General features: G+C 39.0%; 1 protein-coding gene and 1 pseudogene across 6 annotated transcripts in view; both read right to left on the bottom strand.

The window, feature by feature from the left end:
- The window catches only part of ELF1 (E74 like ETS transcription factor 1), a 106,019-nt gene that overhangs the window by 25,697 nt on the left and 63,886 nt on the right, over nucleotides 1–16,436 (bottom strand). The window contains exon 1 of one of the 6 annotated variants that reach the window (XM_028103588.2): nucleotides 16,245–16,390. The exons of the other annotated variants lie outside the window; for them this stretch is intronic. The gene's annotated coding sequence lies outside the window, so the exon portion shown is untranslated. Of the gene's footprint in view, nucleotides 1–16,244; nucleotides 16,391–16,436 lie in introns of those variants that run through there. 6 annotated transcript variants of the gene reach the window in all.
- LOC114209513 (keratin, type I cytoskeletal 18 pseudogene) lies at nucleotides 12,473–15,209 on the bottom strand (annotated as a pseudogene).

The raw sequence follows: 16,436 nt of genomic DNA, 5'->3' as shown, positions 1-16,436 counted from the left end.
TACAATGGCCAAGGCAAAGCATAGTCATTGGGCTTTCCTTTTCTCTTTTTCACTTTATTTTTTTAAGATTTAATTTATTTATTTGTCAGAGAGAGAGCACACAAGCAGGGGGAGCAGCAGGGAGAGGGAGAAGCAGGCTCCGCACTGAGCAGGGAGCCCGATGCGGGGCTGGATCCCAGGACTCTGGGATCATGACCTGAACGGAAGGCAGACACTTAACCATCTGAGCCACCCAGGCAGCCCCCCTTTTCTCTTTTTTAAGAGGCGAATGCTGCACATGCAATCCAACCTAGCATGAACATGTGCTTACTGAAACACTACTTCTCTCTTAAGAGCTCAAGGTTAAGCTCTCCTAGTCTTCTAATGAGGCCGGACCCAGAACTGAGTTAATTTTCACATGATTTCATTTTATGCTGCAACAACTCTATGTTCCAGGTAAGAATAGAGCTTATCACCTCTATCCCTTGGCAGAGGGAGAATTAGATAAGAAATTTACCCAAGGTCACCCATGAAGTCAGAGACAGAGGCATGTCAAAGCAACTCCCAGGAGCAGTCCTCACCCAAATGAAACCAAACCTACTTGGCTCCTGAAATGTGGGGTAGTGAGTGTTAAGGGTATGGGTATTACAAGGGATATCTCCAAAATTTTATCTAAATCAACATAGTTCTCGAGTTTCAAATAACTACAGATATTTGTTACCATTTTCTTCCTTGTTCTATTCTACTCACCAGTAAGTGAAATGGAAGAAATGATTACTCTATTCTCCAGAATTTCTAGGTCTCAGGAACACACTGTTATAACACTAATCAATGCTACTTCTCCATCAGTGCCCCTCCCTAGAGACAAACCCTGCTACCAGTTTCTTTGTTCCCTAATAGAGACAGTCTATGTATAATAAAGCTTATTTCAATTTACTTTATTTTTTAAAGATTTTATGTATTTGACAGAGAGAGACACAGCGAGAGAAGAAACACAAGCAGGGGGAATGGGAGAAGGAGAAGCAGGCTTCCCGTGGAGCAGAAAGCCCGATGCGGGGCTCGATCCCAGGACCCTGGATCATGACCTGAGCCGAAGGCAGATGCTTAACGACTGAGCCACCCAGGCACCCCTCAATTTAAATAATAACTTTTAATTTCACTTCAAAGATTTTAATAACTTTTAAACCGTTTAAGAAAAATGTTAACTGTAACAGAGAGGGACAATTAATTTCCTTTGAAGTAAAAAAAACTTAAGAATGAAAAGGAGAAAAAAATGGTAAAAAAAAATGGAATGAAAAGAGACACATGGTTCTGAGATTTTCAAAGTAGCAACATGTAAAAAAGAAAGACTGTGAACCATAAGACCTCAGGCATTCTCCAATCCTACTGTCATTTTCCTCACTTTATCTATTTAGATTTTTATTTATTTATTTGAGAGAGAGAGAGCACGCACAAGCAGGAGGGAGTGGCAGAGGGAGGAGAAGCAGACTCTCCGCTGAGGAGGGAGCCCGATGCGGGGTTCAATCAAAGGACCCTGGGATCATGACCTGAGCTGAAGGCAGATGCTTAACTGACTGAGCCACCCAGGTGCCATTTTCCTCACTTTAAATGAAAGAAGAGAACTAGCTGATCCTAAGGGCACTTCCAGGTTTTGTTTTGTTAAGATGTATTAAGGCATGGATGCTAAAACTAAGTATATAACGTTACAATAGAAGAGATTCATTCTTACAGACTAAATGGGGGGGGCTAGCATGCACAGGGGCCACCTACCTGTTGCCTCTGCTAGTGCTATTAACTAACATTTATTAGCACCTAACATGCACCAGGTATTCTGCTCATTGCTTTATTTATATGAATTACTACCTTATTTAATCATCTCAAAATCCTATGAGGGAGATACACTGGATTATCTGTTTTCTACATGTGAAAACACAAGCTCAAGGGGAAGGGAAATAATTTACCACAAGTCACATGGCTAGTAAGTGGTAGAACCTTAGCTGAAACGGACTCTAAGGTCTATGGTTCTTTGCCTGTACACCATTATGGTAGCCTTAAACATGGTGCCGTTTTGTTTTACTGGCATATTTACTTGGCTCTGTTTAAAAAAACAAAAAAGGCAAGGGGCTGTGCTGTGTTTAAGGTATGACTTTCTATATCATCATTCGCAGGGCTTCTCCAATCTGAGTTTATTATGAACTTTGTTGCGGGCCATAGACAGGGACTTCCCCGGATCACTCCCGACTTAGCCATGCTGTCTTTCTCTAAGGTACTCGCTCCTCTCATGAAAAGCATGGGCTATTCTTTTCTATTCCACTGAAATGGCGATGTATATTCAAAGTTGTTCATCTCTAATTTCTCCAGGGTGCTTTTAAATCATATACAACAAACAGACCAACTCTACATGTCAGGTAACAGGCCTGAATCTGTATATACAAAATACATCTAGGAAACCCCTCTCAGGTATGGAAAGAATCTCCCCCCTCTATTAACATAAATGGAAGAAAAATACACACTCCAGAAACCCAAGCTCCTGGTCTGGGCTCGTGATAAATTCCTGCCTTTTATACTGATTGACTAGCAACTAACTGGCTCAAGTCTGAGTTACCAGTAACCTAAAACTTTTATAATCACACATTCTAAAATTCCTGATTGAGAAATGGTTCCCAACCTCTTAAATGAAGGCATGGCAAAATTTCAAATGTTAAATTTTCCTAGATTTACATTTTAAAAATGAATAAAATACTGGGACTTACTAGTTCGCTACGGCTGCTGTAACCAAGTACCACAAGACTGGGCAGCTAAAAACAACAGAAATTTGTTGTCTCACAGTTCTGGAGGCTGGAAATCTGAAATCGAGTTGTTGGCAGGGTAGTTCCTTCTGAGGGCTTTAAGAGAGGGATCTGTTCCAGGCCTCTCCTTGGCTTATAGATGACTGTTGTCATGTTCACATGGTGTTCTCCCCTGTATGTGTCTGTGTCCAAATTTTCTCTTCTCATAAGGACTCTGATCATACTGGATTAGGGGCCTACTCTACTCTAGTATAACCTCATCTTAACTTATTACATCTGTAGCAACCCTGTTTCCAAATAAGGTCACATTCAGAGATATCAGGCCTTAGCATTTCAACATATGAATTTGGGGAGGTGGGGTACAAAGAGCAATTCAACCCATAGCAGGATCCAATTTAATTTAGCTTTAAGTCTATCATTTGATGGTTGGCTCCCTCTACCCAAAACAACTTTGCTAGCTTGTAGCAATTAAGATTATATATTCTTGCTACTATTTCTAAATTGAAGCTAGACATTATTCTTTAAGTTTCTTTGCTGAAGACCACCAAATCTTGCCCACTTCAGTTTTTCCCACATCATTTCAACCAGAACCTTCCCAAGATTTATTTAAAAGATGAACTTCAGGAAGGCCACAGCTACTCATAAAATGGCCATATCCTCATAGTTAGCAATAAGATCTGTTACCTCCTTTTAAGAAATGAAGATGTCAACACTTTGTTGATGTCCTAACAAAAATACTATGTTTCATTTGGTTGGCTACTTAAAAAAAAAACTCCAAATATCTCTAAAACCTCTCTTTGTTTAAATAATCATCTTCTCTTCAGTATCTTTTAGCTGAATCAGGGAACCCCAGTTAACTCTGCCAATGGTTATCAATGCTGACTACACACTGGGAAACACCTAAAAATATCAATACTTGACCCTACATGGGAGAAAACAAGTCAGAACATCTGGGGATGTGACCATGACCATGTTATTAAAGTTCCTTGGATGGTTCTGACGTGCATGCAGGGTTTAGAACCACTACTCTAAATAATTACGAAATTCAAAACTACATTCCCTAAACAGAGTTAACTTGATTTACACGAATGTCTGAAATACTAGTAATCCAAAAAACAAGTTACTTTATTATGACATCTTTTGGCACTTGCAGACTATTTTCCCATTTGTTTTTGTAACAGAACCAAAATAAATCATAAAATGATGGGCGGGAAGAGAGATGGAAGACTTCTTGGGATTATAATCTGTCAAAGAACAGTTTTCAAAGCCTCAGTTTCTATAAGCAAATTAAACCGTAGTGATAAGCTTTCAACTACTGTGTAACTTTACAGAGGGTCTTAACTCCAGAGAGAAAAATACATACCAGTTTTCCTTTCTATTAATTTCAGGTAAATTTAACACGTGTTGAAAGCAAAACTAACAATTTTTTTTTAGCAGCTATAATAAAAATCAAACCAAGTTCTGGCACGAAAGAGTTCCCCAAATTTCAACACCGTCCACTATACTGTTGCCCTTTGTTGTGGTTGATGATATATGTGGCAATACCATCAAGTTAAAAAGAGAAGGAAAAGTGACCAATCTGTAAACAGCAATGTATGTTGCTACCCTCACTAGGCTTGCTTTTTTCCTCAGTATATCACAATCCAAGGCCCTAAGAGGATATTTAAGAAAGTATGGAACATTATTCCAACTATATGAAGTAAGTAAGTTTATTTAACAAGTCTTTGGTTATAAAACAAAAACAAAAAAACAAAAAAACAACACAAAAGAACTTGCAAATAACTTGTTTGCCAAGGTTCCCTGACAGCAGAGCTCAATCTGTTAACATGGTTGCTGTGAAACATCCTGCCAAGATCCTCTATGAAATAGCTGAAAATGAAAGATCTATCAAATGTTTTCTTAAGAGAAAGACAAGTTAAAAACAGTCTTTAAAAACTGTTTAAAAGTTTAAAACTTTAAAACTTTTAAAGTTTTAAACTTTAAAAACTTCCCCATGCAGATACTCGTTTTCTTAAGATAGGTGCAAAATGAGCACATTTTCAAGTATTTACACTATCACTTTGCCACAAGACAAGGCAACACCAAGAGTGGGGTGGGGCGTCCCTCTTCCCATAATCTTCAGGAGCTTCCCCACCCGAAGGCGACTCCAAGAAACATACACACTAAACATTTTCACTTGCTATGTCTTGACGCATTTTTGAGAACAATTCCTGTGCCTTCTCTTCTGATCAGAATGCTGCCCCAAAGCCTCATCCTACAAAGGCACTGCTTTGAAAGTATTTCCTTCACCTTTAAAAAACAAAAACAGAAAACCAAAAACCCAACACCTCAGTCTATCAGGATACCATCAGAGACATTATTTGCCATGCAGCAAATGCACTAAAAATACACCTGGTAAAAAAAGGATGTAATAGTAAGTGCTCAAGCTCTAGAGTTAGAATAACCCTTGTTTACAGCTAGACCGCACCATGCCCTGGGTATTTGAACTCCAGCAAAGTTTTCAGCCTCTCGAGGCTTTTGTGTTCATGTCTATCTAAATGAGTTTTTGTAAGAATTCAATGACATGACATGTAAATACATCACTTGTTCTACTGCATGGCATAGAGTAATCCTTCAATAAAACAATTTGATGATAAAGTGCCATCACTTGTTCTACTGCATGGCATAGAGTAATCCTTCAATAAAACAATTTGATGATAAAGTGCCTCAACAGTTGACTTAAATAGAAATAAACACTCTTAAAATTTGGCTTACTACTTACACACATGTATCAAATCATCACCTTGTACACTTAATGTTATATATAAATTACATCTCAATAAAGCTGGGGGGAAAACATAATCTTACATTGACAGGCATGATTTTTTTTGGTTTTTGTTTTGTTTTTAATTAGGAAGTCCTTCCACAAAAGTGGTGAACGCAGTTCAACCATTTAGTCTCAGCAACAACCATTTGCACTTGAACAAAAAGAAGCTGAAACATACGTGTTCAACTTTGTGACAACTTATCAAACTGTACACTTATGATTTGTGATAAATATTTTTGTATGTATGCAACGCTTCAATAAAGTCTAAAAAGCAGAGGTCCATCTGACGGGGGAAACGGAACTTTAAAAGGTCTCTAGTTCTCTCAGCTCAGAGCACTGTTCTGAGGCACAGGTATTGGAACCAGGTCAAGTATTATGATGGCATTTTATTCCCTCATATAAACCATAATAAAATTAAAGGAAACCTTTAGGCATGGCACATCTAGGTGGATGTACACACATGAAATTAGGGTGACTGGTGAACAAAATGAATTAAAATTAAAAATCCTTTAACAAGCTCCCATGGTCCATTTAAAAAAATTGTTTGGAGGAATAGATTAATACCTGAACACATTTGTATTCCAAGAGTATAAAACATTATTGTCCCCTTTCCATAGAGTTCCCCTACCTCATAACTACTACTGTTACCAATTTTCAAAATACATTTTGAATGATTTCTGGAATTGATTACATAAAAAAAGAGGATTGTGCAATAGATCTCTGAGGCTCAGGACAAAGATTTTGTGAAGCCTTCCTCACAACCAAATTCTCTGCATACTTTAAAAAATCTGTCATTAAAAGCTTCATTACCTGCAAATGAGGCTACTTCTGTTGACTAACACAAGCTCTCTTTACACGAGCTTATCGGTCTTTATTTTAAAAGAAAATGAAAAGAGTTTTAGCAAACAAGCAGAAAAGTCTATGTAGCTGTAGTACATACTGCTCAACACGTCTAACTTCTGAAACACAGGTTTCCTGGCCAAAAGTGTAGTACCCAAATCTAGTTTTTAAAGATTTTAAAAATGTAAATGTATCTGGGAGAAAGTGAGAATCCGACTTAGGTGTAATTGCTATAAACGATGATGGACTTAATATTCTTCCAGATTCTCTTTTCCTCCGAGGTTCTTTTCCTCTCTTGTGTCTCTCCCAGCATAATAAGAGCTTGGGCTTTTTCAAGTCAAAGACTCAACTTAAGTGCAGGTGCTGTTGCATTCTACAGTAGTGTTTCTGGGCAACATTCATTTCCTCATTTAGCCTCCCCGAGATGTCTCCTTACCAAGGCTCTCCTTATTCATAAAATGAGGATAACAATAGTTGCCACACAGTGCAGGGTTATGGAGAGGATCGAAAGAAAATATGCGAGAACACTCTTTGTGAAGACTGTGTATCCTGGGCAGCTATCTTAACTTGGGCTCGAATAATACTCTCCTCCTTTCCTCTAGCAATCTACAAGGTCTGTTCATTTTGTGTCGACACATCCTCTAGAGAAAAATATTCTGTCCTAGTCAGAATGACTAAAAATAAAATAATTAGAAAGAAACAGCAAGGAGTAAAACATTTTTAAGTCAACTGTATCCAGGTGTGAAACTAAAACCAGCTGAAAAGTAGATCATTTAAAACAGACTCTTTAAAAGTTGGAAGGAAAAATATGTGTATTTTTGAAAGAAAATCTAGAGAATCAGAGGTTTATTGATCTTGACTTTCTAGTCTGGAGAATCACTTGTCTTTCTTTTATAAACTATAGGTAAAATGTTTTAGCGGAGGCTCAGAGTCTCATGGCAAAAATCTCAGATGGCTTTCTATAGACACCACTGTATATAAAGGAAAGTGTAATTATCAAGCCAGAGAAAAAGAAGGAAGCTCACAACTAGAGGTAATTTTCATCTTTGAGGAGTAGCCTTTGGATAAACTTCTATGAATTATTTTTTTCTTTTTTTTCTAAAGATTTCATTCATTTATTTGATAGAGAGAGACACAGCGAGAGAGGGAACACAAGCAGGGGAAGTGGGAGAGGTTTGAGAAGCAGGCTTCCCGCCAAGCAAGGAGCCCGATGCAGGGCTTGATTCCAGGACCCTGGGATCATGACCTGAGCCAAAGGCAGATGCTTAATTACTGAGCCACCCAGGCGCCCCTATGAATTATTTTTTTTAAAACCAACGGCTCAGGTCATGATCCTGGAGAACCGGGATCGAGTCCCGCATCAGGCTCCCTGCTCAGCGGGGAGTCTGCTTCTCCCTCTGATCCTCCCCCCCTCATGTGCTCTCTCTCTCTCATTCTCGCTCTCTCAAATAAATAAATAAAATCTTTTAAGAAAAAGAAAAAATGTATATTGCTCATAGGACCTGTCATAGGTAAGAGGCAATAAATATTAGCTCTTATATTTAAACAAAATATCCGTTTTGGGATTAACCTACTGTTCATGTGTGTGCACACATTCTGCCAGGTTTTGGTATCAGTGATATGCTGACTTTGTAAGGATGAATTAGGAAACTTCTCTCTGAACTGAAACTGTTTAAATGATTCATTCAAGTTTAAAATAACACCCATGAAACTCTTTGGGCCTACCAGTTTTATGCATGTGGGGATTATTCCTGGCAATCTCCTCAGTTTTGTTACTCATGCATTTTCATTTTAAACAACACCAAATATTCATTACTACCATTCTAAAAAGTTAAAACTACTACAATGCGCTAGCTCAAGTGATGTATCAAATCTCCATAGAGTTCTGCAATTACCTCTTAACAGAAATATAAACAAATCAACCAAGTACTGTCAAAATTAATGAGTATAGAAATGAACAGCTAATAAGACAAATTATCCACTGATCCTCTAAAACAATGTTATTACATCAGAATTGGGATCCAAACATCTTTAGTGAATAGGGTAGGTTATTTTGAACAGCACCCTGGGTGCCTTTGCAACTCTGCCTTAGGAATCTATTACGAGATTCTAAAATAGTTATTCTAGCTATCTAGGAATAAATGAGATAATATTCTACAATAGGAAATGGACAGAAGAGTATTTCCATCACAGAATGATTTGTGGGAATCAAAGTATATGTGGAAAAGACACTGTCAACTATAAATGGCTCTACGAAATGTTAGGAAATATTTTTACACTTCACTCATGACTAGAGCAGGCAATGTATTCTTGGCATGGAGGTTAACTTGCAAAGAAGCATCTGGGCACAAAATTGAAAATATATGCTTCTATCAGTCCCCTCACTTCCCAATGGCTCTCCTTCTTCAATATCCTAGGTTTTTTATGGATTGTGTATTTTTTATAATCATGATGTAGATAAATATTATGTTATAGCCAATGGCTTTAGTGTAAGAGAAAAAGGATTCAAATCTCTGGAAATTAGCACAGTTTGCAAAGTACTGTCTTAATCAGATTAAGAAACTCACCACAGTGCTGTGTAAAATGTTGTCCTCCAGTCTCTGAGAGTTCAATAAAATGATCAATAAAATTAAAATAACGTGGTATTCCTAACGTGGTGGTGGGAGTGAAGCAGCTACTAGGTTGAGTACTTCATATGGCTTATCCCAGTCAATCCCCACAGCACTGTGCTCTTTTATTGACATTGGTCAACCAGCTAGGAAGAGGCAGAGCTGAAACGTGAACCCAGGCAATCTGACTCCCAACTCCACAAGATTAATCACTAGGATAGGCTACAAGAGTATAGGATCCTATAGATAAATTATGGTAATAAAAGTTTCATCTCAGTTATACAGCTTGGAGATTTATATATATATATATGTATATGTATATATATATGAATGAATATATACATATATGAATATATATGAAGTTTATTTCTGTTGGCCACAGCAGAGAGAGAAGCCTAGCTTTTCTCTTGCACAGCACCATGAAACATAGAAAGGTCTAAGTAAAATGGTCTGTTCTCCAGAATTCCCCCCCAGATAATGTTTAAAATTCCACTGTAAATCCCTATGGAGTTGATTTGGCTAAATCTAATCCCAGTTTAGGTCTTTCATGACTGTTGGCCGCCTTTAGTCTTTGCCCAGATTTTTCTTTTTTTAGTCAGGATAAATTACAACTCGGCCATGCATCTCAAAAAGTACAACAGTCACTAAAAACAACCTTGGTTTTCTTATTAGAGTGCTCACTTTAAAAGTTTAATACATTGGTGGGTTAAGAGGGTGTGTGTGTGTGTGTGTGTGTGTGTGTGTGTGTGTGGCCAAGTGTGAACAGAATCAGTTATGAGGTTCAAAAAAAAAAAAGGTAGAGATGGGGAGGTACAGTAAATTTTAACCAGGTTTAAATGTTCAGTTACAAATCAACTAGATAACATCACAGCAGTCACTACCAGATTGATGTCTTAAACATGCAGATTCTATATAACTCAAAAAATTTAAGTGAAATCATAATTAAAGAGGCAATTCCTACTTCTAAAAGATGGGCTTTGACAAGAATCTTATATAAATATGTAAGAATCATAGAATAAAATGAGGCAGATATTCCTGAATATAGACAGTATATCTGCAACAAAGCCTTTTCCAGAATGGAAAAGTTACACTAGCCAATCACGGGCAATGACAGAAATTAGAGTCACTCCAAAAAAACTGAACTACTCCAGGTCAAACTATGTCTAAACACACTTAACATGTAGTAATGTTAAAGGAGAGTGCTTCCCCACAGAATTAATCTGCTGGATTTTCAAAATCCTGAATGACAACTTTACTGGCTTATTCTAGAACCAAGCCAGCAAAGAAAAAATATGAAAACATTAAAAAAAAAAAAGCCGAATGAATTTGTCTAACTGGTATTCAAATTATAAAAACTGACTTCATTACCTAATTTATCCCAAACAATTGAGTAATATAGAGTATGCAGTGGTACACAACAAACTTTAACACCTTTTCTTTGTTTAATTTCAGATCATTAATAGCAGCAACTGCCACATTTACTGACCACTTCCTTTGTACTAAGCTCTTGTCAAATACATAAACACTGAATGCTCGTAACTTTGGAAAGTAATTCTTTCACTTTTGGTGAAGGAAATCAAAGCTCAGCGAAATTTTAGAACTTGTCTGAAGTCACATATCTAATAAGTGGTGGCTCCTGATTCCCGAGCTGATCTCTTTAATGCCACATGTCCTAGACTCTTAATTGATTAGAAATATCAATTTCCAGGATTCAATATTATGCTGAGGTTGTAGGCAGTTGATCTGAATGCGCACAAATCAATCACTTTTTAACAAGCATTTCCCAGGTAAATCTTCAATACCCAATTATTTCTGAACATGCTTCCATGTTGGGGCAGGGAAGGAGGTCAGAGCTACCAGGTCCTTGAGCTTCCATGTGGTTACTTTCCTGAAGGTAAATGGAAGTTTTTCCTAAGTCCTCTTGCTTTTGTTTTCCCCATACCAGGAAATAAAGTGGGGTGACAGAAGTGCCCAGTCATACAAAATATAAATTATAACAAATCTTTAAATTGTCACCTAAAATATCACTTTTTAGGAGAGGAAAATGCTCCTTCCCTCATTCCAGTCCCTACCCTACAATTCGAGGCCCACTTCCCTGATCCCGCCTCACAAGCTCAGTGCTCTTCCTCTCAATGTCTCAATAGGTGGAAACAGATGAAACAGATAAGCTCACAAATGTATTACCAGTCATTACATTGTAATTCTTTCCAAAAAAAAAAAAAAGAACTGCCCTAATATTGAGAATTTTGGTTACTGTGTCAAAAAAAAGGAAAAAACTCTACCAATATTCTAACTTATTTACTGTTAGGCATATCAGATTTATGAACATTATTTGAGGACATCACTTTGTTAAATTCACACTCTAACAAACCAGTAATCATCAGTTTTCTTTTTACTTTAGTAAACCAAAGGACATTAGCTTTTCACCAATATTCTTGAAAGAGTGTTGAAGGTGACTCTGGCTTGGGAGAAAAAAAAAGGCCAGTAACCCAGTAACACTATCTGTTCATATAATGACTTAATCTTCCTTTATGTGTTATGTATTAAGTAAAACAGAAAGGAGGCAAAATTTTTCAAGATCATGTCGCTAAACTGAGCTACATCAAAGATATACTAATTTTCTTATTCACCCAGCAAGGTTGCTCGAGGTGACTGAGTACTTTCTGGGAGAATACAGATGGCCAATTCCATCCCTGACAAAAAACTGACCAACACAAACTTCACTAAAAAAATAGTATTCTTTTGAAAAATATACAGAATGCATGAATATAATGTAGTATACCCAGACAGTGGACTATTATTCAACGACAAGAAGAATGAAGTACCAATACATGCTACAGCATGGATGAACCTAGAAAACATTACATTTAAGTAAGTCAGCCTCTCAGAAGAGACCACATACTGCATGACTCAATGTATACAAAATGTCCCAGAACAGGCAAATCCACAGAGACAAAAAGTAGATTAGTGGTTGCCAAGGTGCGGGAATTGGGAAGAATATGTCATGACTGCTAATGGATAAGTTTCTTTTTGGGGGCGCCTGGGTGGCTCAGTCGGTTAAGCAACTGCCTTCGGCTCAGGTCATGATCCTGGAGTCCCGGGATCGAGTCCCACATCGGGCTCCCTGCTCAGCAGGGAAGTCTGCTTCTCCTTCTGACCCTCTTCCCTCTTGTGCTCTCTCTCTCTCTCATTCTCTCTCTCTCAAATAAATAAATAAAATCTTTAAAAAAAAAAAGAGGTTTCTTTTTGGGATAACAAAAATGTTACAATACTGATTATGGTGATAGATGCACAACTCTGTTTACATACTAAAAATCACTGAATGGCAGTCTAAATAGTTGAATTATATGGTATGTAAATTATATCTCAACAAAGCTGTTTTTTTTTTTAAAGGTATACACAGGTATATCAGGGCACAAAGACTGTCAATATGTAATTACATTAACAAATTAACTAGAATGTATAACATTTTCTTTTTGCTAAAATCATAAATGCAAAGAATAATTCTTCCACGTTTAAAACCACTCTTAACCACTTGCATGCATTGATAGCTGGCATTATTCAAATAGTCATTGTAGGCACAAGCTGGGTGACAGTTCCCAGTTTTATCACTTACAAGCCAGTTGCATTCCTTCTCTAAGCCTCACCTGACTCTTCTGTAAAGTAGGAATTAAAGTACCTACCTTGTAAGGTTGTTTTAAGAATTAATAGGGTAATCCTTGTAAAGTGCAGAGCACAGTGCACAGAACAAAATGCTCAATAAACACTAGTTACTAAAATTTATCACTGAACGTTTCTGGAAGTCCTCTAGTCTATGTCCTATCCTCTGCAACGATCTCATCCATATTCATTTTTTCTTTTTTTACCTCTTAACTTTTAATTGGCCTTCTGCTCCTCAAAGGGCACCCTGCTTTTCTGCCTCAACACCTCAGAACTTTGCTGTCATTAGTCTCAGATATTACTTTGTTGTCCATAATCCTGTGGGTTGTGGTCTTCTGAACAGTCTGCAAAGAGTTGCTGCTGTCCAAGGTATCACCAAGACTGAAGTCCTCCCTATCTTCCAGCAGGTGACAGGTGGAGATCTCAGCCTCCAACTTGGGTCGATATTAAGCAAGGCTTTGTGCTCCTGGGTCTGGTGCTGCCTCTTTGCCCAGGTCTGGGACAGCTCTTACTCCATCTGCATCATGTAATGGGCCTCCACCTTCCCCAAGCTGTTCTCCAAGCTGGCCTTCAGGTTTCTCACCGAGCCCAGGTTCATCTCCATGGACTGGGCCATACATCTCAGCTCCGTAAGGATCATCTCAGCTGCTCCTATCTCAGCGGTCTGTAAGGTGACCATTGTGGTGCTTTTCTCAATCTGCTTGGACCAATACTTGTTCAGCTCCTCTCAGTTCTTCTGAGCCAGCTTACCATACGGGGCCGGGATGTCTGCCACGATCTTGCCGAGGTCCTGAGATTTGGAGGCATCCAACTCCACAGTCAACCCAGAGCTGGCAATTTGGTTTTGTAGACCCTTTACTTCCTCCTCATGGTTCTTCTTCATGAAGAGAGGCTCCTGAGAACCTCGATCTCTGTCTCCAGCTCCAGCCGAGTGACAATGGTGTCATCAATGACTTTGTGGAGCCCATGGAGAGTGCTCTCCACAGATGGGCACATAGCCAGCTTCATCTTATACTTGACTCTGAGGTTATCAGCAGCAAGATGGGCATTGTCAATCTGCAGAACAATGTGGGCATTGTCCACAGACTTCGCAAAGACCTGAGCCCTCAGCAACTCCATGGTCTTGAAGTAATACCCCCAGTCTCTGATCTGGGATTCCTTCTTCTCCATGTATTCCCGGCTTTTGATCTCCAGTCTCTGATTATCAGCCTTTAGGTTCCTCAACCTCTCCAGGTAGGAGGCCAGGTGGTCATTCAGGTCTTGCATGGTCTCCTTCTCACCCTGGATCCCCCTATGCCTGCCAGACCCCCAGCCATCCTAGTGGCCAGGCCTCTGGACCCCCAGCTACCCCATTAGCTGGTGGAATGGGACACAGAGATCCAGGAGCCTGAGCCTCCAGGTGTCTTCATAGGTGCTGGGGCTGCACTGCTGACCAGTGGGACCCGGTGGTTGGGCAATTACACAGAGCTCAGGGACCAACAGTTGGAGGTGAAAGTGGAGTGGGTGGTAAAGTTCATGCTGCTTGGGGAGAAAGACAAGAGGCCAGGACTCCAGCTCAGGCCACTCATCTATATTCATTTTAAAGACACTGTCATGGGGCCTGGTGTGATGGTGGGGGACACTTAAAGAAAGACTGTAAAAGAGAATAATAGTAAGTTCCTCCTCCCCATGCCTACTCCTCCCTCATAATAACCATCGGCTTCCTCACTGCCAATAGTTGGCAGGGAGATAAGCCAGGCCACAGACTAGGTCATAGGCAAGATAGCCCTTCATATAACCTGAAGAGGCCTTAGACCTATTCAAAGTCAGACTTTTGCCAGGGCACCTGGATAGCTCAATTAAGCATCCAACTCTTGATTTCAGCTCAGGTCATGGTCTCAGGGTTGTGAGACTGAGCCCCGTACCGGGCCCCACAATGGGCATGCAGCTTGCTTAAGATGCTCTCTCTCTCTCTTCCTCTGCCCCTGCCTTAGCCCCCAGGTCTCTCATTCTCTCTCTCAAAAAACAAAAACAAAAAAAACCCCACAATAAAAACAGTCAGACTTATCCCAAATATAAGCAGGCTTGTACTATGGGCTCTATGGCATAACCCCTTTGATGAAGGTTCCAAATGTATACAAAAGAAACAAGCAACCTCTGTATGTTAGTTTCCCAGAAGGCCAAACTTCCAATGGATCTGATAAGTTTGATCTGCCAAGATTAAAAAAGAAGGCAACAGGAACAGGCAGATTGTCCGTATTACCAGGAATTATATGTAAATAACAGAATTCCCTATGTCCATGTACAGGTTAGTATCATTATTCCAACTTCCTGTCCTCCAGAATACTAGTGCTGAACAAGTTACACACAAAACACTTCAACTCATTTCTTCTATTCTAATTTTAAGGTACACTTAATCCCTGACCTAACAGAATTGCTAAATAAAATGGCCCGTTGGTGTGATCTATATTCTTATGTACATATTCTCAATCTACAAAATACAACCTCATTCTCAAGATACAAACATGTCAAAACTCCCTCTGCAACCTGAAGGAGTCTCCCAAGAAACAGAAAAACTCTATATGGATATTTACTTATTTATAATTTCAATGATTTTTTTTTAAAGATTTTATTTATTTGACAGAGAGACGGACAGACAGAGAGCATAAGCAGGGGGAGCAGGAGAGGGAAAAGCAGGCTCCCTGCTGAGCAGAGAGCCCAATGCGGGGCCTCAATCCCAAGACCCCAGGATCATGACCTGAGCCAAAGGCAGCCGCTTAACCGACTGAGCCACCCAGGTGCCCCCAATGATTATTTTTGAAAGTTACCTGTGGTACAATACAACAGTTCTAAATACATAACAGAAAAAAAGACTCCATGAAAATTTCTTTCTGGTCTTGGAATTGTGGTGATATGGCCACACTGCCCATGTAACTAAGTAAGAATGTGGACAAATAGGTCCCAGAAAAATATATACTGTAGTCGAGAGAGTTTGGGGCAGAACATTACCTCTCATTCGATAGCCTTCCGATGTGATAAGGGCCATAACCGAGCACAGACATACCCCACATCATTTTACCAACAGGATGAAGAGGAGGAAGAACATCTTTAAGAAGACTCAACCAAACTAAAGGTACTATGAATGATGTTAAATGCTTTGGAAGATATTAAGTGGAGGGGGGAAAAGTAATCCCTTTCTTCAAGTAGTTAGCATTTATCTGGGAAAAATCATCAACGTATATATGAAAATTTAACCTGGCAAATGTGTGACAGTGACAATAAGTGATGTAGTAATAACAGGATAAACTTTAATTCCTGAAGCAATGATTTTAGGATAAATTCCTGGAATTACTAGGTCTTGTCCTAAGATCTTGAAAGAGATTAGAACTTAAGTAGGCAATGGGTATAAACATGGGAGACCAAGCAGGAAGGCACTTGGGGAAATTATACAGTAAGCTGGCAAAATTAATGTAGTACAAGAAACAGTCACACTATGGAAAGCTTCTAACCGTAAGTTAAGGTGGTTAGATTGACTATATTGTCAAGAGAAATCCATCAAAAGTTTTGGTACATTCTACTTACTGTTCCAGAACACTTCTGCTCCTTCCATCTGTCAGATAAACTGAGCCTTCCTGCAAAATGCAGTTGTAATGTAACTTCCACAGTGAAGCTTTCTCAAAGTTAGAATGCAGGGATTCTCAAACACTGCCTGAGAATTACCAGGTATCTTGTTAAAAAGACAGCAAGACACTGTTTATCCTTTAGCTTCTAGGA

The sequence above is a fragment of the Eumetopias jubatus genome, unplaced genomic scaffold, assembly GCF_037043125.1.
Source record: "Eumetopias jubatus isolate StellerSeaLion01/CBP00866 unplaced genomic scaffold, mEumJub1_p1.0 scaffold_3, whole genome shotgun sequence".
NCBI classification, from domain to species: domain Eukaryota; kingdom Metazoa; phylum Chordata; class Mammalia; order Carnivora; family Otariidae; genus Eumetopias; species Eumetopias jubatus.
This window is presented reverse-complemented; position numbering and strand designations above follow the sequence as displayed.